This window comes from Periplaneta americana, chromosome 2 (genome assembly GCF_040183065.1).
Source record: "Periplaneta americana isolate PAMFEO1 chromosome 2, P.americana_PAMFEO1_priV1, whole genome shotgun sequence".
Lineage (NCBI taxonomy): Eukaryota > Metazoa > Arthropoda > Insecta > Blattodea > Blattidae > Periplaneta > Periplaneta americana.
Genome location: NC_091118.1, coordinates 193,725,763 through 193,752,949, shown reverse-complemented (window position 1 = coordinate 193,752,949; position 27,187 = coordinate 193,725,763). Strand labels below are relative to the sequence as shown.

The following is a 27,187-nucleotide window of genomic DNA, read 5'->3' as shown; positions in this document are numbered from 1 at the left end:
ACCCGTTCACCACTATCACATTTCACTACCGCTTCTCGACTATCACGTTTACTACTGCTTCATCACCATCACGTTTACTACCCGTTCATCACTATCACATTTTACATTTACTACCGCTTCATCACCATCACGTTTACTACCCGTTCATCACTATTACATTTTATATTTACTACCGCTTCACCACCATCACGTTTACTACCCGTTCACCACTATCATATTTCACTACCGCTTCTCGACTATCACGTTTACTACCGCTTCATCACAATCACGTTTACTACCCGTTCATCACTATCACATTTTACATTTACTACCGCTTCACCACCATCACGTTTACTACCCGTTCACCACTATCACATTTCACAACCGCTTCTCGACTATCACGTTTACTACCGCTTCATCACCATCACGTTTACTACCCGTTCATCACTATTACATTTTATATTTACTACCGCTTCACCACCATCACGTTTACTACCCGTTCACCACTATCATATTTCACTACCGCTTCTCGACTATCACGTTTACTACCGCTTCATCACAATCACGTTTACTACCCGTTCATCACTATCACATTTTACATTTACTACCGCTTCACCACCATCACGTTTACTACCCGTTCACCACTATCACATTTCACTACCGCTTCTCGACTATCATGTTTACTACCGCTTCATCACCATCACGTTTACTACCCGTTCATCACTATCACATTTTACATTTACTACCGCTTCACCACCATCACGTTTACTACCCGTTCACCACTATCACATTTCACTACCGCTTCTCGACTATCACGTTTACTACCGCTTCATCACCATCACGTTTACTACCCGTTCATCACTATCACATTTTACATTTACTACCGCTTCACCACCATCACGTTTACTACCCGTTCACCACTATCACATTTCACTACCGCTTCTCGACTATCACGTTTGCTACCGCTTCATCACCATCACGTTTACTACCCGTTCATCACTATCACATTTTACATTTACTACCGCTTCACCACCATCACGTTTACTATCCGTTCACCACTATCACATTTCACTACCGCTTCTCGACTATCATGATTACTACCGCTTCATCACCATCACGTTTACTACCCGTTCATCACTATCACATTTTACATTTACTACCGCTTCACCACCATCACGTTTACTACCCGTTCACCACTATCACATTTCACTACCGCTTCTCGACTATCACGTTTACTACCGCTTCATCACCATCACGTTTACTACCCGTTCATCACTATCACATTTTACATTTACTACCGCTTCACCACCATCACGTTTACTACCCGTTCACCACTATCACATTTCACTACCGCTTCTCGACTATCACGTTTACTACCGCTTCATCACCATCACGTTTACTACCCGTTCATCACTATCACATTTTACATTTACTACCGCTTCACCACCATCACGTTTACTACCCGTTCACCACTATCACATTTCACTACCTCTTCTCGACTATCACGTTTACTACCGCTTCATCACCATCACGTTTACTACCCGTTCATCACTATCACATTTTACATTTACTACCGCTTCACCACCATCACGTTTACTACCCGTTCACCACTATCACATTTCACTACCGCTTCTCGACTATCACGTTTACTGCCGCTTCATCACCATCACGTTTACTACCCGTTCATCACTATCACATTTTACATTTACTACCGCTTCACCACCATCACGTTTACTACCCGTTCACCACTATCACATTTCACTACCGCTTCTCGACTATCACGTTTACTACCGCTTCATCACCATCACGTTTACTACCCTTTCATCACTATCACATTTTACATTTACTACCGCTTCACCACCATCACGTTTACTACCCGTTCACCACTATCACATTTCACTACCGCTTCTCGACTATCACGTTTACTACCGCTTCATCACCATCACGTTTACTACCCGTTCATCACTATTACATTTTACATTTACTACCGCTTCACCACCATCACGTTTACTACCCGTTCACCACTATCACATTTCACTACCGCTTCTCGACTATCACGTTTACTACCGCTTCATCACCATCACGTTTACTACCCGTTCACCACTATCACATTTCACTACCGCTTCTCGACTATCACGTTTACTACCGCTTCACCACCATCACGTTTACTACCCGTTCACCACTATCACATTTCACTACCGCTTCTCGACTATCACGTTTACTACCGCTTCATCACCATCACGTTTACTACCCGTTCATCACTATCACATTTTACATTTACTACCGCTTCACCACCATCACGTTTACTACCCGTTCACCACTATCACATTTCACTACCGCTTCTCGACTATCACGTTTACTACCGCTTCATCACCATCACGTTTACTACCCGTTCACCACTATCACATTTCACTACCGCTTCTCGACTATCACGTTTACTACCGCTTCATCACCATCACGTTTACTACCCGTTCATCACTATCACATTTCACTACTGCTTCTCGACTATCACGTTTACTACCGCTTCACCACCATCACGTTTACTACCCGTTCACCACTATCACATTTCACTACCGCTTCTCTACTATCACGTTTACTACCGCTTCATCACCATCACGTTTACTACCCGTTCATCACTATCACATTTCACTACCGCTTCTCGACTATCACGTTTACTACCGCTTCTCGACTATCACGTTTACTACCGCTTCACCACCATCACGTTTACTACCCGTTCACCACTATCACATTTCACTACCGCTTCTCGACTATCACGTTTACTACCGCTTCATCACCATCACGTTTACTACCCGTTCATCACTATCACATTTTACATTTACTACCGCTTCACCACCATCACGTTTACTACCCTTTCATCACTATCACATTTCACTACCGCTTCTCGACTATCATGTTTACTACCGCTTCATCGCCATCACGTTTACTACCCGTTCATCACTATCACATTTCACTACCGCTTCTCGACTATCACGTTTACTACCGCTTCATCACCATCACGTTTACTACCCGTTCATCACTATTACATTTTACATTTACTACCGCTTCACCACCATCACGTTTACTACCCGTTCACCACTATCACATTTCACTACCGCTTCTCGACTATCACGTTTACTACCGCTTCACCACCATCACGTTTACTACCCGTTCACCACTATCACATTTCACTACCGCTTCTCGACTATCACGTTTACTACCGCTTCACCACCATCACGTTTACTACCCGTTCACCACTATCACATTTCACTACCGCTTCTCGACTATCATGTTTACTACCGCTTCATCACTATCACATTTACTACCCATTCATCACTATTACATTTTACATTTACTACCGCTTCACCACCATCACGTTTACTACCCGTTCACCACTATCACATTTCACAACCGCTTCTCGACTATCACGTTTACTACCGCTTCATCACCATCACGTTTACTACCCGTTCATCACTATCACATTTTACATTTACTACCGCTTCACCACCATCACGTTTACTACCCGTTCACCACTATCACATTTCACTACCGCTTCTCGACTATCACGTTTACTACCGCTTCATCACCATCACGTTTACTACCCGTTCACCACTATCACATTTCACAACCGCTTCTCGACTATCACGTTTACTACCGCTTCATCACCATCACGTTTACTACCCGTTCACCACTATCACATTTCACTACCGCTTCTCGACTATCACGTTTACTACCGCTTCATCACCATCACGTTTACTACCCGTTCATCACTATCACATTTCACTACCGCTTCTCGACTATCACGTTTACTACCGCTTCACCACCATCACGTTTACTACCCGTTCACCACTATCACATTTCACTACCGCTTCTCGACTATCACGTTTACTACCGCTTCATCACCATCACGTTTACTACCCGTTCATCACTATCACATTTCACTACCGCTTCTCGACTATCACGTTTACTACCGCTTCACCACCATCACGTTTACTACCCGTTCACCACTATCACATTTCACTACCGCTTCTCGACTATCACGTTTACTACCGCTTCATCACCATCACGTTTACTACCCGTTCATCACTATCACATTTCACTACCGCTTCTCGACTATCACGTTTACTACCGCTTCACCACCATCACGTTTACTACCCGTTCACCACTATCACATTTCACTACCGCTTCTCGACTATCACGTTTACTACCGCTTCACCACCATCACGTTTACTACCCGTTCACCACTATCACATTTCACTACCGCTTCTCGACTATCACGTTTACTACCGCTTCACCACCATCACGTTTACTACCCGTTCACCACTATCACATTTCACTACCGCTTCTCGACTATCACGTTTACTACCGCTTCACCACCACCACGTTTACTACCCGTTCACCACTGTCACATTTCACGTTTACTACCGCTTCACCACCATCACATTTACAAACTCTAGACTCATGTTTACTACCGCTTCACCACCACCACGTTTACTACCCGTTCACCACTGTCACATTTCACGTTTGCTACCGCTTCTCGACTATCACGTTTACTACCTTTTCACCACCACCACGTTTACTACCTGTTCACCACTATCACATTTCACGTTTACTACCGCTTCACGACTGTCACGTTTACTACCGCTTTACCACCATCACATTTATCAACTCTACAGTCATGTTTACTACCGCTTCACCATCACGTTTACGACCGCTTCACCACCATCACATTTACCAACTCTACAGTCATGTTTACTACCGTTTCACGTTTATTCCCCTTCAATATCACATTTACCTCCTCTTCACTACTATTTACCGCTGCATCACCAATATCTCGTTTACTACCGCTTTACCATCATTACCTCTGCTACCACTTCACCACTGCCACCACTTGAAAGACGTTTTACTATTATTACTTACATTGCTATTGGAATACACAACTTCAACACCACTGCATTTCACCACCTTTACAATTTTACAACCACCTTCACTTTGTCTCCACTACTATTACTTAAAACCATATAACAATTATAATAATAATAATAATAATAATAATAATAACCACTAACCACTTGACCAACGCCACTGTAATTTAACCATCTCACCAGTATTACATCCATCACCTTGCTCACTATATTATGAAGGCGTCAGGAACACGTTCATACTGTATTGCCCTTGCTGAGGGCAAAGACAGGACCTACGTGCTGCTTGAGATATAAATCTGTATCTCACGTGCGTGGATTCCGATCTCTCTCTCTTCTTGGTTGAGGAACAACAGATCTTTACAAAATGGCAAACGTTTAACTTTTTAGAACAGGATTTCTTACAGCGCGGATATTCGCCATGCTAACTACGTGACGAAAGAGCCTTGATGTTGACGAGTGTCCGGATTCTGTATCTGACGGGGACAAGCCTTGCGGAGTGTTATGCTGAAGGTCTTGCAAGTTAACCCGCATTGTAAGATATTTTTGTGCCTGCTTAAGAAGTAGATAATATTATCATCATCTTCACCTGGCTTATAAAACAGAGTAAATTTATGAGATAAGAAATGCTGTGCTATGACGTCTGCTTTGTTATTTCCTTTCATTATGCGTCATTCTGATAGCGGTTTTTAAAAGTATGTTTTATTTTAATATCATGTTTGTCCTGTTTTTACAAATGATGGTAATATTCTCGCCCTCCTTTTTTCTCCCAGGTCAGTAATTTATTATTATGTCTCGTGACCAGAATATTGTACGAAATGGAACTATAAAAATTGGAGATTTATCCTTCGAAGAGGTGGAAAAATTCAAATATCTTGGAGCAACAGTAACAAATATAAATGACACTCGGGGAGGAAATTAAACGCAGAATAAATATGGGAAATGCCTGTTATTATTCGGTTGAGAAACTTTTGTCATCTAGTCTGCTGTCAAAAAATCTGAAAGTTAGAATTTATAAAACAGTTATATTACCGGTTGTTCTGTATGATTGTGAAACTTGGACTCTCACTTTGAGAGAGGAACATAGGTTAAGGGTATTTGAGAATAAGGTTCTTAGGAAAATATTTGGAGCTAAGAGGGATGAAGTTACAGGAGAATGGAGAAAGTTACACAACGCAGAGCTGCACGCATTGTATACTTCACCTGACATGATTAGGAACATAAAATCCAGACGTTTGAGATGGGCAGGGCATGTAGCACGTATGGGCGAATCCAGAAATGCATATAGAGTGTTAGTTGGGAGGCCGGAGGGAAAAAGACCTTTGGGGAGGCCGAGACGTAGATGGGAAGATAATATTAAAATGGATTTGAGGGAGGTAGGATATGATGGTAGAGACTGGATTAATCTTGCTCAGGATAGGGACCAATGGCGGGCTTATGTGAGGGCGGCAATGAACCTACGGCTTCCTTAAAAGCCAGTAAGTAAGTCAGTAATTTATTTTCCTTCCCTCTTCTCTTCTGTTTTTTTTTCCTTTCTTCTCCTCAACTCTGCTTTTTTTTTTTTCATGTTTTTCTCTTTACTTCCAGCTTGGCCTGATTACCTGATTAGGTTTTTTCCGAGGGTTTCTTCAACCGTAAGGCAAATGTCAGGTAATCTATGGCGAATCCCGGTCTCGTCTCGCCAAAGACATTTCGCTACCACCAATTCCATCGACACTAAATAATGTAGTAGTTGATACAGCGTCATTAAAGTAATGAACTAAAAACTTTTCTTCCCTTAACTTTGCTGTCTTACCTACCTTCACCTTCCCTTTTCTCTATTATTCTGCTCTCTTCTCTCTTTTTTTCTGCTCTTTTCCTGTCACAGCTCGGTATGAAAAGTAAATGTGATCCATTTCTGAAGATTCACATCGCGTAATGTTTGTGCAGATTTCATGTGGTAGGAGTAGAGATTGATTTCATGAGTGCTGGGTTCGGGATACATCTTTACACTTAGGCCTTTTAGGTCCATTGTACACACTTTGGCACGGAAAATTGTCGCTCTCTTGTAGCGTGAATTTTTGTAAGTGTTTTTGGGGTTAATATGAGATTCATACGAGGAAATATTAAGCATCGAGGTCAGAGGATGAAGTCAAATCGTAGCAGCGACGTACATCTGTGTCACGAAACGATATATTCCCTACGAAGCTTTTATGGCTTGGCGATAGAGCTCTTTTTTTTTTTTACTCGTTACAAAGACCGGGCTTCGAATCTGTCTATGTAAAACGCACGAGTGTAAAAACAATGCATTTATGACCTAAAAATCTTTCAAAAATGCCCTTAAAAATGCTCTAAAAATTGATCTTACATAATTGGCTTAGTAGGAAAAGAGGTTTTGCACTACTTAATATTTAGACTAGTAATTAAATTAAATTTTACATTTTTTCTAAGTAGTATACTTAATTATTTAACCTAATGTAGTTTCCATGTATGATCGTTCACCTCTGCTTCGGCATATGGACGTGAGGTCAGCAGTCGGCTGATTGGTCTTGGCCCTTCATGGGCTGTAGCGCCATGGATTTACTTTACTTTTAGTTTCCATGTAGTCTACCACAAGGCCATTCTTATCCGGAATTAGCAGGTATAGACGAGTCTTTATTGAAGGGGTGGTTGGACTGATCCATTACATGGGGTGTACTACGTTAAAATGGCGATATATTGTTTTACATTAATGTTGGGGATTTATGGCCAAAATTAAATGAAAATGCCTAAAAAATGACCGACTAAAACAAAAGATGCTCTTATGAGTTGAAACAGCCAAAAAATTCCCCAACAAATATGTCTTAAAACACTCAATTTATCACATAACATATAAATACTAAAGCAGCTATGTTTCTGGCTTACTAGAAAAAAAGATGCAATTTCATCAAAATCCTAGCCCTAGTCATTAGAAATGTAAAGTTCTACCGCGAGTTCACACGTGTGAACGAACTGCACTTGAAGGTATTACTGTAATGTTTGTTCATTGATAGTCAACCTTATGAGTTGTGTGTAACGTAGGGGTAAGATGTTTTACTTGGTATAGGTTATGAGTTCTCCTCCCGATACAGTATTTTTTTTATTTTACTTTTTAATTGATTTATTTTAAACTAGCCGTACCCGTGCGCTCCGCTGCACCTGTTAGAAATAAATATAAAGTAATTACATAATTAAAATAGGACGTTTGATCCAGGGAACATTCGTGTTTGGTAGAAGGATAAATCGTTTAATATGTTACTTAATTTAAATTGTATTTAAATAATTAAAATACGATCATTTTGGTTCAGAGAGCAATCATTTGGTGCAATGACAATTTCTTTAACATGTTTCTTAATTGTTATTACATGCAACCATAGTTTAATGAAGATTGACATATCATTTAGTTTTAATGTGTGTACTTTATATTACTTGCTATATGTTTCAGAAGTTACTGTAATAACATTGTAGAATTATGTCCATCTAGAGAAACTATACTTTCCAATGGTGAAATAATAATTAAACAATTAATTAGCTTCCGATATTACTTCATACAAACACAGAAACATTCTCTTAGGCTATGTTTAATAGCTTTCGATTGTTGTTGACCAAGGCCCCTTATAGACAAAGTCATTTGTTTTTATTTCAGTATAGCGCCTTAGATGGTGTTGTTATTGTAATTTTAAAACTCATTTATCTCATTAAATATCAGTCTTATCAAAATTTTGTGTAGAATAAAACTTATCGGAAATTATTTTTAAAGACACTTTTGTTATGTAATATTGTTCATGAAAATCAATAATAAGCGAGATATTTCGATTTATTTAATTCATTCCCCCTTATAACCCCCCTTTTAAATAAAGTATTTTAAATGCCATATAGCCTAAAATCTAAGTTACAACGAACTTAATTTATATTCCAATTTTCATATAAATCGGTTTAGCCATTATCGCGTGAAAAGGTAACAAACATACAGACAGACAGATAGACAGACAGACATGCAAACAAAAATAAAAAAAAAAGCGATTTTCGGTTTCAGGATGGTTAATTATACATGTTAACACCAATAATTTTTGGAAAATCAAAAATTACCAGAAAAATTTTGGCTACAGATTTATTATTAGTATAGATGTTAAAATGGTATTTTTTAACAAACTTCGTTATGACTGTCTTGTAAAAATATCATAGGCCTATATTCTCCATTTATAAACTCAAAAATAAAGCATTCAAACCAACACAATGGGTGATGTATTCTGTGTGCCGGTGTATTCCTGTTACAGAGCAGAAATTTTAGTGCATGTTTTTAGGCATATGTTGCACATTTTAAGGGTATAGTTGCATTCATATTAGAGTTATTAGGACATGAACTTATTAATCCTTGTTGATAAAGCTGACGTATACGTCTGAAACGTTGGCTATCTTTATATTTAGTTTTTGTTATCACCAGAATGCATGACAAGCACTCTGGGCGAAATGTCAAATCGAACAGACGGTTCTACAGACCAAAAAAAATAATTGATATACTTTATAGTCATTTATCCGAGAAGATATTAAAGAAATTATCACTCACCACACGCCCTAAACTTGTTCGCTATGCTTGGAGGTCGTAATTTGGGAGTATGGAATTGTCGGAGAATCTGTGGGAAGTGACTCAGAGTTGATTGTTGATGAATCTGGTTAGGGCTGAGTCCCCCACGTGTGATCCCCAGCATGAGGGTCCCAATAAACTTAGACCTCAAAGCGGGTCCATTGTGCCCCTTTATATGAGGTTATAAATGATAGCTAAATGCTAATGAGGTAATGACTATGAATTATTTTATGGACTATAAACTGTACAACATACTGTTAACATAGGTGGGTGTAACAACAGTACTTGAATTATATAAATTACACAGCGAATCGTACGTCTGCCAAAAGTCTGCGTTACTGTAATACTGTCATAGACGGATTTTCCAACAGCTTCACCACCACCGACGTGCCGATGGGATGAGGGACAGCTGTGGTCCGCGCAAATCCCACACGCGAATCTAACTTTGTGAATAGCGTAGCTTCTCTTCGCACATAACTTTTGTTTGGGTCGATAATTCTTCTCAGCAAGCTCTTATGAATGTTACATGAGAAATAACGTTTTGACACCAATGCGCTGTGAAGTATATGGTCGCTGGAGAAATATCTTCACTGACAGAAAATAGTTGAGACACCAGGTTTAAAAATTCGTCTTATCCATATTTGGACGAAATTATGTTAGCAGTAGTTTCTGAACCTACTCCCTTTTTCTCTATATTTCTATTTTACGTGATATTCCAAACTACGTTTTATCCCTTATACAGGGGCATCACTTTATTTTTACCAACATTTTTAACATTAACCTGGCTATACTCGGAAACACTGTTGCCCCCTTCCATTACAGGAGTTTGATGTTGCTAGTGCAATATGTAAATAAATCATTTTACTAGGTATAGGAGGAGAGAAAAGTAGTGTATCCATTTATGTTGTAGGGAAATACGATATTACGATTTTCAGTTTGATCATCACTTTTACGGAATTTATCAAAATACAGTAGAGTAGTAACATTTTTTTTCAAACACTCAACTTTTCTGGCGGATGTTCGTTATGTAATGTCTACTTTATTTAGCATATTAATTATTGATGTTATCATACAATATAGAGAGTGCATTTAAATTGAGGGGGTCATAAGTAAAGGGCTGTAAGTGCACTTAAGTTACTTTTGAGAAAATGGGGTTTAAATATTTAAGCTTTCGTAAAATCGGTGAAAATTTTTATTTAAATTTTAATGTGTGATGCGATTAAAATATCCCTTTGCCACTAAAATTTTAGATACTTTTGCTTACACTGGACGCACTTAACTCATGTTATTACAAATGTCACTAGCATTCCTTTGCTTCTAGCCACCTCAATTCAAAATAAGCTAATCTGAATTTTTAAACAAGTTGCTGAAAATGGTTGCCGTTCATTACAATGCAGGCTTCAATTCAGTACGCATATTATTAAAAACATTTTGAAGCATATTCTCTGAAATTGAATTTATCGTTTCTTGAATATAATTTTTTAGTACGATATTATTAATATAGGTTCTTTCTTCTATAGAAAACGCAATCATATTTATGAAACACACTATACACTGCAGTGTTTACTTCACTGCTTGAAGACTTCGAATGCAACAGCGGCCGTAAGTTTGTGTGTCTGACGGGAGCAAGGACATTAGTGAAGGGGTGAGAGTGAAGTACATTCAGAAATGCAGGTACAATAAAAATGCAAGTAAAAATAAAATTATGTCCCTGTATATTAAATGTTAAATGAGGCAGTAAAACAAGTGAACAGCTTCAAATACTTGGTATGTACTATAAACGGTAACATGAGCTGCTGCCAGGAAGTCAAAAGAAGAATAGCAATGACAAAGGAAGCTTTTAATAGAAAAAGGAGCATCTTCTGCGGATCTCTGGAAAAAGAACTAAGGAAGAGACTAGTGAAGTGCTTTGTGTAGAGTGTGGCATTGTATGGGGCAGAAACATGGACATTACGACGAAGTGAAGAGAAGCGACTAGAAGCATTTGAAATGTGGATATGGAGAAGAATGGAGCGTGTGAAATGGACAGACAGAATAAGAAATGAAACTGTGTTGGAAAGAGTGAGTGAAGAAAAAATGATGAGGAAGATAAAAAGGAATTTGTTGGGCCACTGGCTGAGAAAAAATTGCCTACTGAAGGATGCACTGGAATGAAGGGTGAACGGAAGAGTTTGGGGCAGAAGTAGATATCAGATGATAGACGACATTAAAATATATGGATCATATGCGGAGACTAAGAGGAAGGCAGAAAATAGGAAAGACTGGGTTTGCAGTAAAAGACCTGCTCTTGAGCACAACACTATGAAAGAATGAATGGGTACAAAGCGACTTGTTTTTGCACGCGGAGGTTCTTTTTTTTTAAACGATGTGTTTTATATGTCTGTTTACTGTATTTTTTACTCTTGTGTATTTAATTTTTGGTTTTCCGTTCAATATGTAGAATTTCTATACTGTTTGATACAAAAACACACAACAAATCCACAACATATCCTCAACACACAAATTTCAAAACGCACGTCCTATTCGACACACTACCGACCATAAGCACACCCATCGCCAAGGCACTATAAGAAGAAACCGGAAACAAAGACCTTAGTAGATGGCGAATATCAAGCCGAAACTAGTCATTAACTATTACCAGCACAGTTTCAAATTAACGTAGGGAAGTTGTTTAAATAATAAATTTACAAAATCTTAAGTGATAAAAATTTTTCTACTTTGTTATTTAACAACGCTGTATCAACTACTAGGTTATTTAGCGTCGATAGGATTGGTAATAGCGAGATGAGGCCGCGGATTCGCCACAGATTACCTGATATTCGCCTTACTGTTGGGAAAACCTCGGAAAAATATAAGCTGGTAATCGGCCCAAGCGAGAATCGAACCCACGCCTGATCAGCAGGCAAGCGCCTTAGCCGACTGAACTACGCAGAAAAACACACGGTAGAGCAACAGGGCGTGAAGATCCGCAATTTTTATGATTTTTGTCCTTCGGATCACATTATTCATTATTTTAACCTGCTTTTGATGGTTAAATATAGGTACCTTACAGTTTTCTTTAACTTTTGTAAAATCGTGGAAAAAGACCTTTAGGGAGGCCGAGACGTAGATGGGAGGATAATATTAAAATGGATTTGAGAGAGGTGGGGTATGATGATAGAGACTGGATTAATCTTGCACAGGATAGGGACCGATGGCGGGCTTATGTGAGGGCGGCAGTGAACCTTCGGGTTCCTTAAAAGCCATTTGTAAGTAAGTAAGTATTTTTATTTATTAGATTTATAGTAATTTAACATAACTTAGATACAACAATTGGGGCAAAGATTCGCAAAAGAAGGGCAAAAACCCAAAAACAAACAGTAGGCCTATATTTATTCAACATTTAATTTTTTTCAGGTGACATGTATTTATCTAGCCTGACGAGTTACTTCCTTGGTTTGAATTGTAAATTATTTAAAAATAGCGTGTAAGAGGGCCTTAGACTAGAAATGTTTAGCTTAAATGTAGTTCTGTTTATAAGTATGCATAAGGATGTAATTATTTGACTTATTTGAGCTGTTGTATCAGTGAAGCGAGGTGAGTCAGTGAAGTTATGGTTTTACAGTGCAGTGAACAGTTCCGATCAGTGATAATTTATACCGTCAATGAAATGTGTTCTATAGTGTCAGTGAAATGTGTTACAGAGTGTCAGTGAAATGTGTGCTAAAGTGTCAGTGAAATGCGTCATAGTGCCACTACAGTGAGATGAGAGTAAAGTGAAAGACCATTGAAACTTATGTAGGGCCTATACATAATTATGTAGGTTGTATTGTAAAATTAGGTATTTTATTTATGTTTTATTATTATTGTGTTAAATTGTATTGTGTATTCTTATTGTATTGTGTATAAAATTGTGTATGTATTATAAAATTGTATTGTGTATTGTAAATTTTATTGTGTATTGCTTATCATTTTATTGTGTATTGTTTATATTGTATATACCACTGCCACAGGGTGCTTGCCCACTTGCAGTGTAAATAAATAGATACATACATACATTTGTAATACATAAACTTGCAAAATTGCTAAAGTATGGAAAATAAATATTTGAAGAGTCCACTGCAAGAATGATGGATGTCACTTTCTTGTCGAAAATGGACCAAGACTGTCAATGCATAGCTTAAGACATACAGTCTTACTAATAAACAGTGTATAGTTTTTATACGAGACTTATGCAGAGTTGAGACAGAAAACGTTACCAATAAACCGTGAATAAGCTATGAACGTATAAACAGGCTGTAACTATACAATGGGAATTGCTTTGCAGTAGTTATATACACGAAACCCCTTGTTTAAGCGTTGTATATAGCGAAAAAATGGCCGCCCCTCTAACAGCTGTTCGTATCGACTGTCATTTTATGATGATGGTTACCTTGTAACCACAGAAGAACAAACCAAAGATCATAGAATTATTAGAATAATATTGCTGTAGCTTGTACTCTTTGACCAAAATGTAGTGTGATAATCGATTAGAGCCAGTTGTACTATCGATATTTAACACGCCACACTAGAGCGCCCTACCGGATGCAATAGAGAACCTCAGATATTCTATTACCTTTCGTAACGAAGTAATGACGAAACTATGACGTAGCTGTGTAACAGTTATACTGTTATACACGACGTATGTAGTGATTATTAGTAAGGAATTTACACACGACTTATAAACGAGCTACTCATTGTATAAGTATAAGACAGTTAAACATCTGTATATAGGGTTTTTATTAGTAAGACCAATACTGTATAGAATGTACAATACATAGAGAGTTATATGGCATTAACACTAATAGTCATTGTCCAGTAATGATCGGAGCGCTAAGCATTTCAAACTTTCAATTGCTTCTACTGCAAAATGTATTCCAAATGACATCCATCATTCTTGCAGTGGACTCTTCATTTATAAACAACAAAATACGAATGTCACTATGGACATTATTACTTGGGTCGAATTATCAAAAAAATTGTTTGACTCCGGTGTTATTGAATCCCATTATTCGACCTTGTGTCATGCCATAAACGATGTAGCCGAATGGACGACAGCTGTCTACTATGTCTTGTTGAATCTTTAGAAATATTGTTTCGAACATGTACTAGCATGCAAACTTTCTTGTTTCGAGTGTCAGGGCATAAAGTCACAAATTTAAATTTCTGCAGTACTCTGTCACTTCATTTTCTTATCTGTCATTAAATGTTCGCCTGAAGGAACCAAGTGAGGAAACATTGAATACTTTTTGAAATGTCTATAGGGAAAATTCATCTCTTAATCCCGTCATCTATTTGAGGTCTGCCAATTGACTGAAGTTGAAGTATATTTCCACGGGACACGCGTGTTCAGTGTGCAATACGTGTTTTTTTTTATCCCTCTTACGGCATAGCCAGAGATAATGTTCTACCATAATCCCTACACATCATTTGCTTCATGTCGCAGCAGATGACAATGCAGTTACATAAACATTTTACGTGATAAGCGTCATGGCCTTATCAGCGAAGGTAAAGTTTGATGGCTGGAACAGTTCTGAGTAATGAGTTTTGACGTCTTACTTTCGTATTTTCGCAATACGACCTGAGAAACGTGTTGTGGAAACATCTTCCAACATACACCTTGTTACATGTGCGTAGTTGCTTGACAAAGTGAGTCGCATAAAATGCCACATTTGGAAACAATTTGGAGAGAAGTACTTTGTGGTGTGCAGGTGTATTTCTTATTGTTTCTTTACGACTTTTTAACGTGCAAAGTCTAAGTGGACACCTATTCCATAAAAATGTCCCTTGCCTAGCATGACCAGACGTCCTCTTTTGTCAGAACATGTCCTCCTTTTTAGGCCTTCGTCCGGGGTCCGGGTGGATTTTTAAAAAATCAAGAAATGTCACCCTTTTCCTAACTTGTAGGCCTATGCCTGATATTTTGAAATTATCTGATTTGACGCCTTTCTCAAGTAATTTGCCTGTAGGTGGTAGCAGCAAAGACAGAATATACTCTTTGCCAACGATCATAACACTGTCTTAGCTCCTATTTCTTATTGTGGTTGCTTTCATACATGTAGTTAACTGTAAAATCATTTTATATTATTAAGTTTTATTATAAGTATGCTGTAATAATAGTACATTATGCAACGAGCCTATAATGATAGTAATTAAGACGTAAGTATGATTGTTTATGAAACGAGCGCAAGCGAGTTTCATAATTTTCATACGAGCGTCTTAATTACCATTATAGACAAGTTTCATACGACTTTTTATGCTCGACCATATTTCTAACTTGAAATTATTTAAAATTAGGTCTTCTTATGGTTATGTGCGAACTGACCTGAATTGTGAGATGTGCGCAGACGCGAAAGTATTGATTTTTTCCGAGGCCGAATGTCATTGACCTTGGCAGAGAATAGGATGAAGATTACTCAGATATAACCTGGAAATTGATTTAGAATTGAAAAACGAGATGACAAATTGAATTTATTTGAATATTATTTACAATTAACGCTAATTATTATAGTAACAGAACATAACCTTCTGCGTCAGTATTGGATTTCCAGCCTCCGTGACTTTTCGCTAATTGTCTTTCGATTGCATATCCGAGAATAATCGATATAACGGTACAAAGCTGACTTGTCATTGGCTGAACACTTGAACTTTAATGAGTAGATGTACTTTAATGACATGCATTAAAGGACTGCTACCAGGTGTATAATTACTACATTTCGGCATGGTCGAGCATAAAGTATATATTGACATAATTTTAAGTATAATATAGGCCTAAGTCTAAATCTAAATAGATATTATCTGTTCTCTTTAATAATTGAATCGGTTATTTGGAAAACGTAAAATATACTGTTCTGCACGAACTACTTCAGTAGCATTTATTATTAACCAAACTAAAAGTCCATTTCTTGTCCATTTCTATAGATTAAATATGTGACTTTTTTTGTGATTTTTAACAACGATATGTTACAGGAAAGAGTAAAGAACACTCTGGTTAAAAAAGTAACTTGCGCGAAAATGTCACATGTTACGTTTTCGAAATAATCGATTCAATTATAGTTGTCTTGACTTTGATATGTAGCTCACTATAAAATCATAATTATTATTAAGCTTTTCATAATTATTTTATAATAAAATAGATATTAATATACTTTTAAGTAGTATGAAATAACCCTAAATCTCTACTGTAAATATTTTGTAATAAAATAGATATTGACGGAATTTAAACTACATGTATAATAAGCCTAAATCTAAATACCTAAATTTCTGTAATACTCTACGCCAGCCGTGGCGAAAATGTAATCGTGCGCCGAGCCACTGTAACCTGCAACGTGCATAGCACCTATGGAGGGAGGCGAACACCCGAAGGGGAAGTGAAGCAACTTATTAACGGATTTTCATTTTCCTTACCTCAAGCACTTAAATGTAATTTTATACAGTACAAGGCTACAAACTAACGTTTAGTCCGTGTAACGAAGAAAGAAATGAACAATAAATGAACAATATCACAACCTAAAATTAACAGTCTTCAGAATGTCTCTGCGACAAAGTTTCAAAATCAGGAATTATGTCATTTAGTTGATCACGAAGGTATTTGTCTGTCAGTCGTGATCTAAATTTGGTTTTTACTATTTTAATTGTTGAAAATAATTTTTCACAAACGTAAGTTGTAGCGAACTTGGCTTCAACAGAGCAAGCGAAAGAACAAAGCTTCGGATATTTATTTTTTTGGCAAAGATTTGAAAGTTCAACATTTGTCAAGTCCTTACATCTAGCTTTCATTTAACATCACATAGTAAATCAGTGAGTTCAAATTGAAGAGCTAACCGCATTATTCGTACATCTGCTGAAAAAGGGTCGACGTACAGAGATGATGATGATGATGATGATGATGATGATGATGATAACAATAACACAACCTTTTAATGTTTCATCAGTAACATGTAGTATAGTGCCGTTTTAAGTTATACAACCGTTTTCCTCGTAATACTTGTGAACAAATCATATATTTAATATTCTCATGACATTGACAGAAAAAAATGCGTCCTCCCATCCTACTTGGAACTTTCGTACATGGTTTCGAGAAGACATATGCCACTCGCAGGTCAGAGACAAATACAAATGGAACGGAGTTTGACTCCAGTGAGTGAGAGCGTGGGGATTTGGGGAAGGTTAGAAGCAAGCGAAATGCACAGCTATCACTGCGAGCCACAATGTCTCGCGAGTCACGTTCTCGCCACGGCTAACTCTACATTGGAACAAGGCTGAAACCTCATTTTTTTTTGCGTATGTCTTTCGAGTAATACTTCAAGAAAGAAACTGGAAACGATGACATCATTTGCAACACGAATAAATTATTGAGTTGTTGTGAAAAGCGTAAAATATATGAAGCTAAAGTATATGTGTTATGTTCGTAACACTAGTTTCCTTTGAATTGCAATACATACGGAAAAGAAAGTGATAGAGGAAATACAACCTTTTCACCGTGTAGGTTGTTCCTTCAACGTCAATAGATTGAAAAATAAATTTGTTTGTATTTATCAGAGGAATTATTTTTTCGGGGAATTTCACAGATTTAAAAGATGCGTGCGTGATACAGCGTTGAAATCTTAAGTCATGAATCCACCGCGTAAACTTTGCGTCAGTCCTCCAGATACGAAGTTATCTGAGGAAGGCGAGGCGATCAGTGGAGTGTCACTTGTCGACAAGATATCGTCTGTGCTGCCGGCGCTCCTGGTGAGTACAAACTCAGCGCCATAAAAATGTTATACCGAAATATATTTTAGAAATATATGAATATAAAAGTCGGCAATGCAAAAGTTTATACAGAACTCTTAGTTTGCGTTCAATGGCCTTTCAAAGATTAATATTAAATAACTCAATATACAGTATTATACTTCTTAAAATTCGCAAAGGTAAATGAAAGTTCATTTGTTCCGAATATCGTAATTTTCTTATGAAAGACGTTTTGCGTGCCATAACGGTTGTAAATAAGTAAAATTACGAAACTGTAAATGAACTATTAGTAACACGTAAGTTGCCATGAGTTACTTTTTCACTAAAACTCAATTTTCATTCTGCCTTATCTGAAGATTCAGGCGTAGACACCTACGGAAATTGAAGACCTCGGTGCAAAAACCGGTCAAGTTCAGAAACGAAAATTTTACAGGAGATAACAAAAAAACTTTCCACAAAAATTGAATGTGCGTTAATTTTACACTGGTTTTTACACGATAATTAGGAAATTAATGTTTTTTTTTTTTACTGTCGTTACCAAGATTCTTGTTAGTTGTCTTACGTCCATAGAAATTTGTTTAATGGTGGACTTCAATGCTTTTGCCCCGAAAATACAACATATTTCTTTGTCATGTTCGAACTTCATTTATTTCTTGTTTGAAAACAAATCTACGAAACTTACTTCAGTCTCAGGTGAGTTCCCGTTGAATGGTTTATCAATGCATTTTCTGTAGTGCTCGGGAAAAGTGGCACAAGTCAAAAATATTAATTTTACAGGAGAATGAAAAAAAAACTGTCTTCACATTGGTTTATGTGGATTTGATTTTCTTCTGCATGAATTATTGTAATGGGAGAAATAACTTATGTCTCTTTTTCCCTAGCGAGCAGATGTTCCATAAGTTGTCAATAAACTAATAAAAAATGTTTGTGGAAACTGACTTATGCCACTTTTCCCAAGCATTGCAGAATTATATAATATATTTTCAAACTATTATTTAAAGTGTTTAGTGCCATCAATAAGAATAAGCTTGTAATAGTTTTTTTAACCTGGTTATGTAACGAAGCCGTATCAACTACTAGGTTATTTTGCGTCGATGAAATTGGTGATAGCGAGATAGTATTTTGCGAGATAAAGCCGAGGATTCGCCATCGACTATCTGACATTCGCCTTACGGTTGGGGAAAACCTCGGAAAAATCCAACCAAGTAATCAGCCCAAGCGACAATCGAACCCGCGCCCGAGTGCAAATCCGGATCTCCAGGCAAACGCGCTACTAGTGTCTGATCTTGGGGGCCAAAGCTGTAGTTAAAATTGATACTGAAATATAGGACTGTAGGGAAAGAATACTGACCTACCTTCCATATAGCGGGAAGATCATTCACAGTTCGAATCTCTGAAACTTGTGACTGCAAAAGTGAAAGCGACAGAAGAATTGACTATAAGATGTTCCGGCAAGCAGAATACTTCGACATGATCCAAGTCCGTGCGGGTTGTCGATCTCGGGTACCTTCGATAGACCGTATTATGGTCTGTCACAGTCTAAATCCAACCTCTTTCTTAGTCTACCTAGCTTGTGACATTCTCATGGTAGTGTTACATATTCAAAATATCTTTAAATTAGTGTTGTAGGATTTAATCGATTAATCGATCAATTTCTGTTGTAAGATTAATCGATCAAAAATATTTAATCGAATAATCGAGTCGATTAAAATTAATCTGTTGTAGTTTATATTAATTATTATTTTGTTAATACAAACTCGTACTAAAAATTCCGACAATATTTCTTTCTCGGAAATTGCTTACTTAAAAGCACAAGAGTACTGTTATTTTCTAACTGTAAACCAGTTAGAGTAGGGAAAATCTTTGCACAAACACTTCAGAACGAGATGGAAATATGAGGATAGTGACATAGTCTACCTCTATTGAAAGTTGAAACACAATGCGAAACCCTTATTAAGTTTTATGGTTTTCCAAGAAAACTTCCACCTTGTTGTCAGCTCATCTTCCTAGCATATGAAATACATACTTTTCTGGGATTCGTCCCCCTCATCCCTTTTAAAATAACCATATGTATACTGTGTGCAAGTGAGAGAGTAACTTACCTTCTTCTCTTTCTAAATCTGGTAATTCGATTACAATAGGGGCCAGTCTTCTGTTTCGACCGCTGTAGTTTTGCAGTTGCAGTTTCTGTACCGAGTTTGCATATGAAGGTTGTGTGTTTAGTTTGATAAAGAAGAAAAAAAAATCAGTTTTCTGTGGTCTGTGAAAAGTGTAAACTCCATTATGTCATATGAGAATTTGAGACGTAAACTCGGTGAAACGTTTGGATTTAAATTGAATGATCGTGGAGAAGTGCTTGACAGAGAAAAAGTTTTTTCGTGTTTAGTGATGCAGGAAACATTGTTACTAAACGTAGAGCGACACTTAATTCGGAGCATGTGAATGCACTCACATGTTTAAAATCATGGATGAAGCAGTACTAACTAGGTGAGTGTTCATACTTTTTGTTATTTATGTTTGTCTCATAAATTCACAGAGAAATTGACACAAATTATAAGCCTCATAATGAAATGTTAGTAAGTAATTAAAATAGTTGTTTTGTAATATAAGGATACAATATATACAGATATACAATATTAATGTAATACTTATGCTTATCACCGAGCACAAATTTAACAATAATTGTGTATTATAGTAGGATTAAAACATTTTTTAAACTATCAAAACTCGATTAATCGATTAAATTCAAATAGTTAATCGATTAAATATTTTGATTAATCAACAGCACTACTTTAAGTAAATAAATGAATTGTGTTAAAATTGCGCTGTATGTTATTTAAAGGTGCCTTAATATTATGTTCGTTGCTTATCCCCAGTTAAACAAAACAAATTAGCTTGAAAGACTGGAGATAACTTGTGTATTAAGACATGATAATATTATCGGAACTTAAGTGACCCGATAAAACACTGTCCAGTGATAAAGAGATTAGAAGAAACATTGGAAAGCCGAAAGAAAATAAATAATTGGCCTAACAGATTGAGTACATATGTTTAGTATAAAAATATCACACGGCGACTAAAATTCGTAACATTCACGTGACGATGTCAGTAGATGTTATTCAATATATCCACTCTAATTCCGCCTGCGAAACCATTAAATACCTCCCATATGTCTCGACTGAAATTTGGCCTGCTTAAACAAAAATGGACTGCTTAAGTTAGACAATTTGTACAGTAGTGCCAAAAAAACCGGACCGACCCTTGTAGCTGATTTCAGAGCCTTGTTCACTCCAGAGCACCAGAGATTGGTAACTAAGACTTTCGTGGTTCGAATCCTGCCTGTGAAGGAAACTTTTCTTTGTTCCTTATTCAAATTTATTCCCAATACTTTTCGATTGCTGGTAAAATTCATGTTCTGGGAATATTCAAATTTATTCCCAATACTTTTCGATTGCTGGTAAGATTCATGTTCTGGGAATAATAAGTAGTAAAATATCGCTGCAATCGATACGTATTGGGAATAAATTTGAATAAGGAACAAAAAAAGTTTACTTCCCAGGCAAGATTCGAACCACGAAAGTCTTAGTTAGCAGTCTATCGTGCTCTGGAGTGAACAAGGCTCTGAAATCAGCTACAAGGGTCGATCTGGTTTTTTTTGCCACTACTGTACATTACAAGGCGGCCGGGTAGCTCAGTTGGTAGAGCAGCTGGCTACGGACTGGAAGGTCCGGGGTTCGATCCCAGATGGCGACAGGATTTTTTTCTCGTTGCCAAACTTTCAGAACGGCCCCGAGGTTCACTCAGCCTTCTATAAAATTGAGTACCGGGTCTTTCCCCGGGGTAGAAGGCGGCCAGAGCGTGGTGCCGACCACACCACCTCATTCTAGTGCCGAGGTCATGGAAAGCATGGGGCTCTACCTCCATGCCCCCCAAGTGCCTTCATGGCATGTTACGGGGATACCTTTACCTTTTTTACCTTTACTGTACATTACAAAGATTTGAGAATTTCAAAATATAGCAACTGTAGACAGTTTAAAGAGTAGAGGAGACTGTGGGACTTGGTACATTTTGACAATTTTTTTTACTTGGTTATTTAACGTCGCTGTGTCAACTATTGAGTTATTTAGCGTCGATGGAATTGATAATGAGATGGTATTTGGCGAAATGAGATCCAGAATTCGCCTTAGATTACCTGACATTCGCTTTACGGTTGGGGAAAACCTCGGAAAAAAAACAACTAGATAATCAGCCCAAGAGGAAATCGAACCTACGCCCGAGCGCAACTCCAAATCAGCAGGCAAACGCGCTTCCGCGCCTGAGTTATGCCGGTGCCTTCGTGTCCTTATTTTTAGAATTAATTATGAATATAAGTTAATATTTATAGTCTTGTCATAAATGACAAGGCAGTTACATAACTTTACATGGAAAAAAATCCCTTAAATAGAGGTCACACATGCATTTTACAATAATTCATATTTTTATCTTGTAGCAAATGGTATTTCTGCCCATAGTGTATTTTCTTGAACTACATTTCAAGACACACACGAATTAATTTACAGGGAGCACGAATAACTAAATAAATTTTTGTCTTCGGAATTGCATACAAAAGGAATTTTTATATGTAATCACAAAAGGTAGGACATATGATTTGAAACGTTTATTCAAAGAAGGGCCCAACTCGTAATTTTAAAATTTCACAAGGGAAACAAAAACTCAGTGTCAAATACTAACACAATGTTGATTTTTAACCTCATATACTGGATGTTCAGTTCAAAATGTGTCTTGGCTCGCTGTATGCCGTCATGTGGCTAGCTGATGAGCCTAGAGAATTCAATCTTCCTACACTTCCGCAGCTCAGGTGTATAATCTAAGAGGCAGAGAAGTTGGCTATCAAGTACGGCGTTCATTCTGAAGAGTATGTACCGATACGTACGGTAACGCCGGTAGTGGCAGGAATGTGAACTGTTTGGAAATACGTACTGTCGGGATATGGGGAGAGGGTTAAGACGATTACTTACGTATTTGTTGACATTAACTTCGACGGTGAACATGGACACGGAGCATTTGATTTGTGTTGTGGAATGTTACCGTACGCAACTGATGATAACAAATACCCTGCGTACGACTTGCCGGCGCAAAACACAGTTCGAAAGAGGTTATGGTAGCACACAGACTGTACAGACCGCCATCTGTTGCTACGACGTTCAAGTTATACCATACACGTTCTCAAGTTCAGATTGAAGAACGCCTTAAATAATAGGCAACTTCTCTAACATATAAGTTGAAACTCGCTTCAAATCGGTGACCCAACAACAGTGACGTCATGACACACTTTGAAATGAACACCCAGTATTTAAAGCCATCATAACAATAAAATCCATACATTCATTTATTTATTACCTCTGATTGAGGTTCTAGCTGATATGTGGTACATCCGTTATATTTAAACCACTTCTAAGTAGGTATGATATAATTTTATTCTTTCTGTGATTGCTTCAAAAAGGTTTAATTATAATGTAAAGTAACAGAATCGGGCCCTTTTCTACAATACTACTATTTTAGGAATGGAATTCCTCTGAAATACCTATTATAAACTTAATTTGAATATAAATCAATTTCTAAGCTATTACATAAAGTAAATTCAAACAGATGAGACGTCATACTAAGAAAACTGGAACTCCAAACGTCTATCATGAACCACTGAGAGGAAATGAAATAATAATAATAATAATAATAATAATAATAATAATAATAATTTGTTTGAATGTTTGTAGCAAAATGTTTTGCAGTGTCATCCAAGAATAATTTATTATTGAATGATAGGTTTGAATGTTGTAATACACTCAGTGTTTTTAATACTCTGCAGCAAGTTTTATGTAATAGATTTGAATGTCGTTGGTACACCAGTACACTGCTTCAAACGTGACATGCTTAAAGCTTTCTTTCTTTACAACAAAAAGAACTTATACAATTATTTATGTCGGTGTTAGGACAAATATCAAAACACTCTTCGAGAAAAACCTGTTTCAGTTTTTAGCTGCTAATCGACAGCTTGGTGATCAATAGAGTTCGAATTTTTGTGATCTGAAAACTGTGGAAATATGCATGTGCTTATGCCCAAAAAATACCGAAACAAGACATAAAAACTTGGATGACTCAAAACAAATTAAATATTCTTCAAAAATTATTTAGAAAACTTTTTTTAATTCACCATTCTACAACCTTGTTTTTAGAATACGAACTCCTTCTATGGGCCATAACATAGCAGACTGTTTACTAGAGATGAACAAAACTAACTGTCGCTCTCGCTCGCTGTGTTCGTTGCATTTGTCTTTCGAGTCTCGTCTCGTAACTCTCGTGCGCTTCGAGTCTCGATCATCATTCTCGAAATAGCATTTGGTCGGCGTGGAAAGATTTCGTAACTTGGAATAACATACATCATTGAAATAAATAACATTATAAATGTTTAAATGAGACAAAAAGACAAAACAAAACAGTATCTTAAGTTATCAAAATGTTCTGGTTCTATTATATATATATATATATATATATATATATATATATATATATAATTTTAGTAGGTTATTTTACGACGCTTTATCAACATCTAAGGTTATTTAGCGTCTGAATAAGATGAAGGTGATAATGCCGGTGAAATGAGTCCGGGGTCCAACACCGGAAGTTATCCAGCATTTGTTCATATTGGGTTGAGGGAAAACCCCGGAAAAAACCTCAACCAGGTAACTTTCCCCGACCGGGAATCGAACCCGGGCCACCTGGTTTCGCGGCCAGACACGCTGACCGTTACTCCACAGGTGTTGACTCTATTATATATCACCTATGATTATATAAATGGAAAAAAAAACAATTCTCAAATAAATTTGCATATCTAAGAAACATAAAACATAACGTTAATATCTTTTTACTTGAGATTGCACACTTGATCTCAAACATATGAAAAGAAAATTCCTAGACTTTTAATAAGGGTCTAGTAATTAAATGAAGACTGGGGAACGGATTATTATACACTGAAAGGTAGAGATGATGTTTCAAATAGGCTACTTGATTGTTTATACATATAACAGTTGCAAAAGTAGATGAAAGTTTAGTCAGGTGGCGATTTAAGGCTGCTTGATGTTCGGGACTTCGGGAATGATCAATCTCGACGTCTCGAAACTCACAAGCAGTCTTTACGTCAACAACGCGACGTATACAACATTGTCGTGCGGGTTTTCGGCTTTGGGGGCGCTGTTAGTCTTGCTTTCTCGATCGTTGTTCATCTCTAGTTACAAACTTGTTCTGGGCGGCTATTCAGTTCTTCATAATCAGGGGAAGACTTTGTTTTCACACTGTATTTGCCTAAGTTTTCACCGTGCCAAAGTTTACTCATCCCCTGACTAGTTATTCGGATAACGACCTGTCTGTACGATAAGGATAAGGTTACAAAGTAGCACTACCGGTACACAGTGATGGGTTAGGTTAGGCAATCAACTGTAAATTCATTCGTACTAGTACTTATAAATCCGTTCTTACGCGAGTATTAGTAAAGCAAATGACGTAGTTGCTACCAAGCTGATGACAACGAACTTTTGCGTAACGTGTGGAGAACAAAGTTACTGAAGTTTCGGGACTCTTGTCACAAAATGACTGTTGCAGTACGTCAGATGTGCTTCTGAAGGAAGTGACGTAGAAGACAATTGTGTTGCGTTCGTTGAGGAAAACGACTTTCAAAATATTTCGATTTCATAGCGGTTTAATATTCTTGCACTGGAGTTCGTAATACGTACATTGTGCTATCTTCCGTGGCCGCTGAGACAATTTATTCGTTTCCACGTAGCGTCGTGTGTTCAGTTAGCCTCGAGCAGGGAACGCACACCAACCAGCGCGAATCTTGGTTGAAAGCGGTACGATAATGAAATATTATTTTATGAAGGTATGCTTTAGTAATGTACTGTTAATGGACTAGCCTACATATTTTATATCTAACCGTTAGTTTTTCTGGAAGTGTGGAAAAAAACTATTTACGTTATTTATTTATTTATTTAGAATAAGTTCGGACATTAATATTATAAAATATAATTCGTCGTGTACTAATTTTATTTTATTATTTTCACGCTTAGCCATTTGTTAATATGATTATATCATCAGATACCTTTCCTGCTTGTCTGCCTCTTCCTTTCTTTCGCCTATTTTTCTTCTCTTTTATTCTTCTTCCATTTCTTCCTCTTTCTCCTTTTCTTTCACTTTCTCCCTTTCATTCGTCTTTTCCCCTTCTCTTTCCTTCCTCTGCCTTCCGTCTTTCTTCACGTCCCTGCCTCTTCTTCCATTTTCTTCCTCATTCTTCCGTTCTTTTTCTCCCTTTCTTCCTCTTTCTTCCCTTCTTTCGCCTTTTCCCCTTCTCTTTCCCTTCTGTTTTCTTCCTTTTCCTTCCTCCTTTCTTCACTTCTCTTCCTCTTCTTTTTTCTCTTCAATTTTCTTCCTCTTTCTTCCTTTCTTTCTTTTTCTCTTTCTCCCTTCCTTTTTCCTCTTCCTCCCTTTATTCCTTTTCCTCTTTGTCCCTTCCTTTTCCTCTTTCTCCCTTCCTTTTTCCTCTTTCTCACTTTTCTCTTTTCCCTTTCTTCCTCTTTTTCTCTTCCCCTTTTCTCTTCCTCTTTTTCTCTTTCTTTCCCTTTTTCTCTTTCTTCCCCTTTTTCTCTTTCTTCCCCTTTTCTCTTCCTCTTTTCTCTTTCTTCCTCTTTTTCTCTTTCTTTCTCTTTTTCTATTTTTTTCTCTTTCTTCGCCTTTTTCTCTTCCTCCCCCTTTTCTCTTCCTCTTTTCTCTTTCCTCCTCTTTTTCTCTTTCTTCCCCCTTTTCTCTTCCTCTTTTTCTCTTTCTTCCCCTTTTTCTCTTCCTTCCCCTTTTTCTCTTCCTCTTTTTCTCTTCCTCTTTTCTCTTTCTTCCTCTTCTCTTTCTTCCT

General features: G+C 37.3%; 1 protein-coding gene across 3 annotated transcripts in view; it reads left to right on the top strand.

Moving 5' to 3' along the window:
- Pld (Phospholipase D) overlaps window positions 1–27,187 on the top strand; it is a 151,859-nt gene that overhangs the window by 34,111 nt on the left and 90,561 nt on the right. Inside the window, exon 1 of one of the 3 annotated variants that reach the window (XM_069819219.1) lies at window positions 18,130–18,231. The exons of 1 other annotated variant lie outside the window; for it this stretch is intronic. The gene's annotated coding sequence lies outside the window, so the exon portion shown is untranslated. Of the gene's footprint in view, window positions 1–18,129; window positions 18,232–26,054; window positions 26,165–27,187 lie in introns of those variants that run through there. One more of the 3 variants, XM_069819221.1, reaches the window with a different exon arrangement.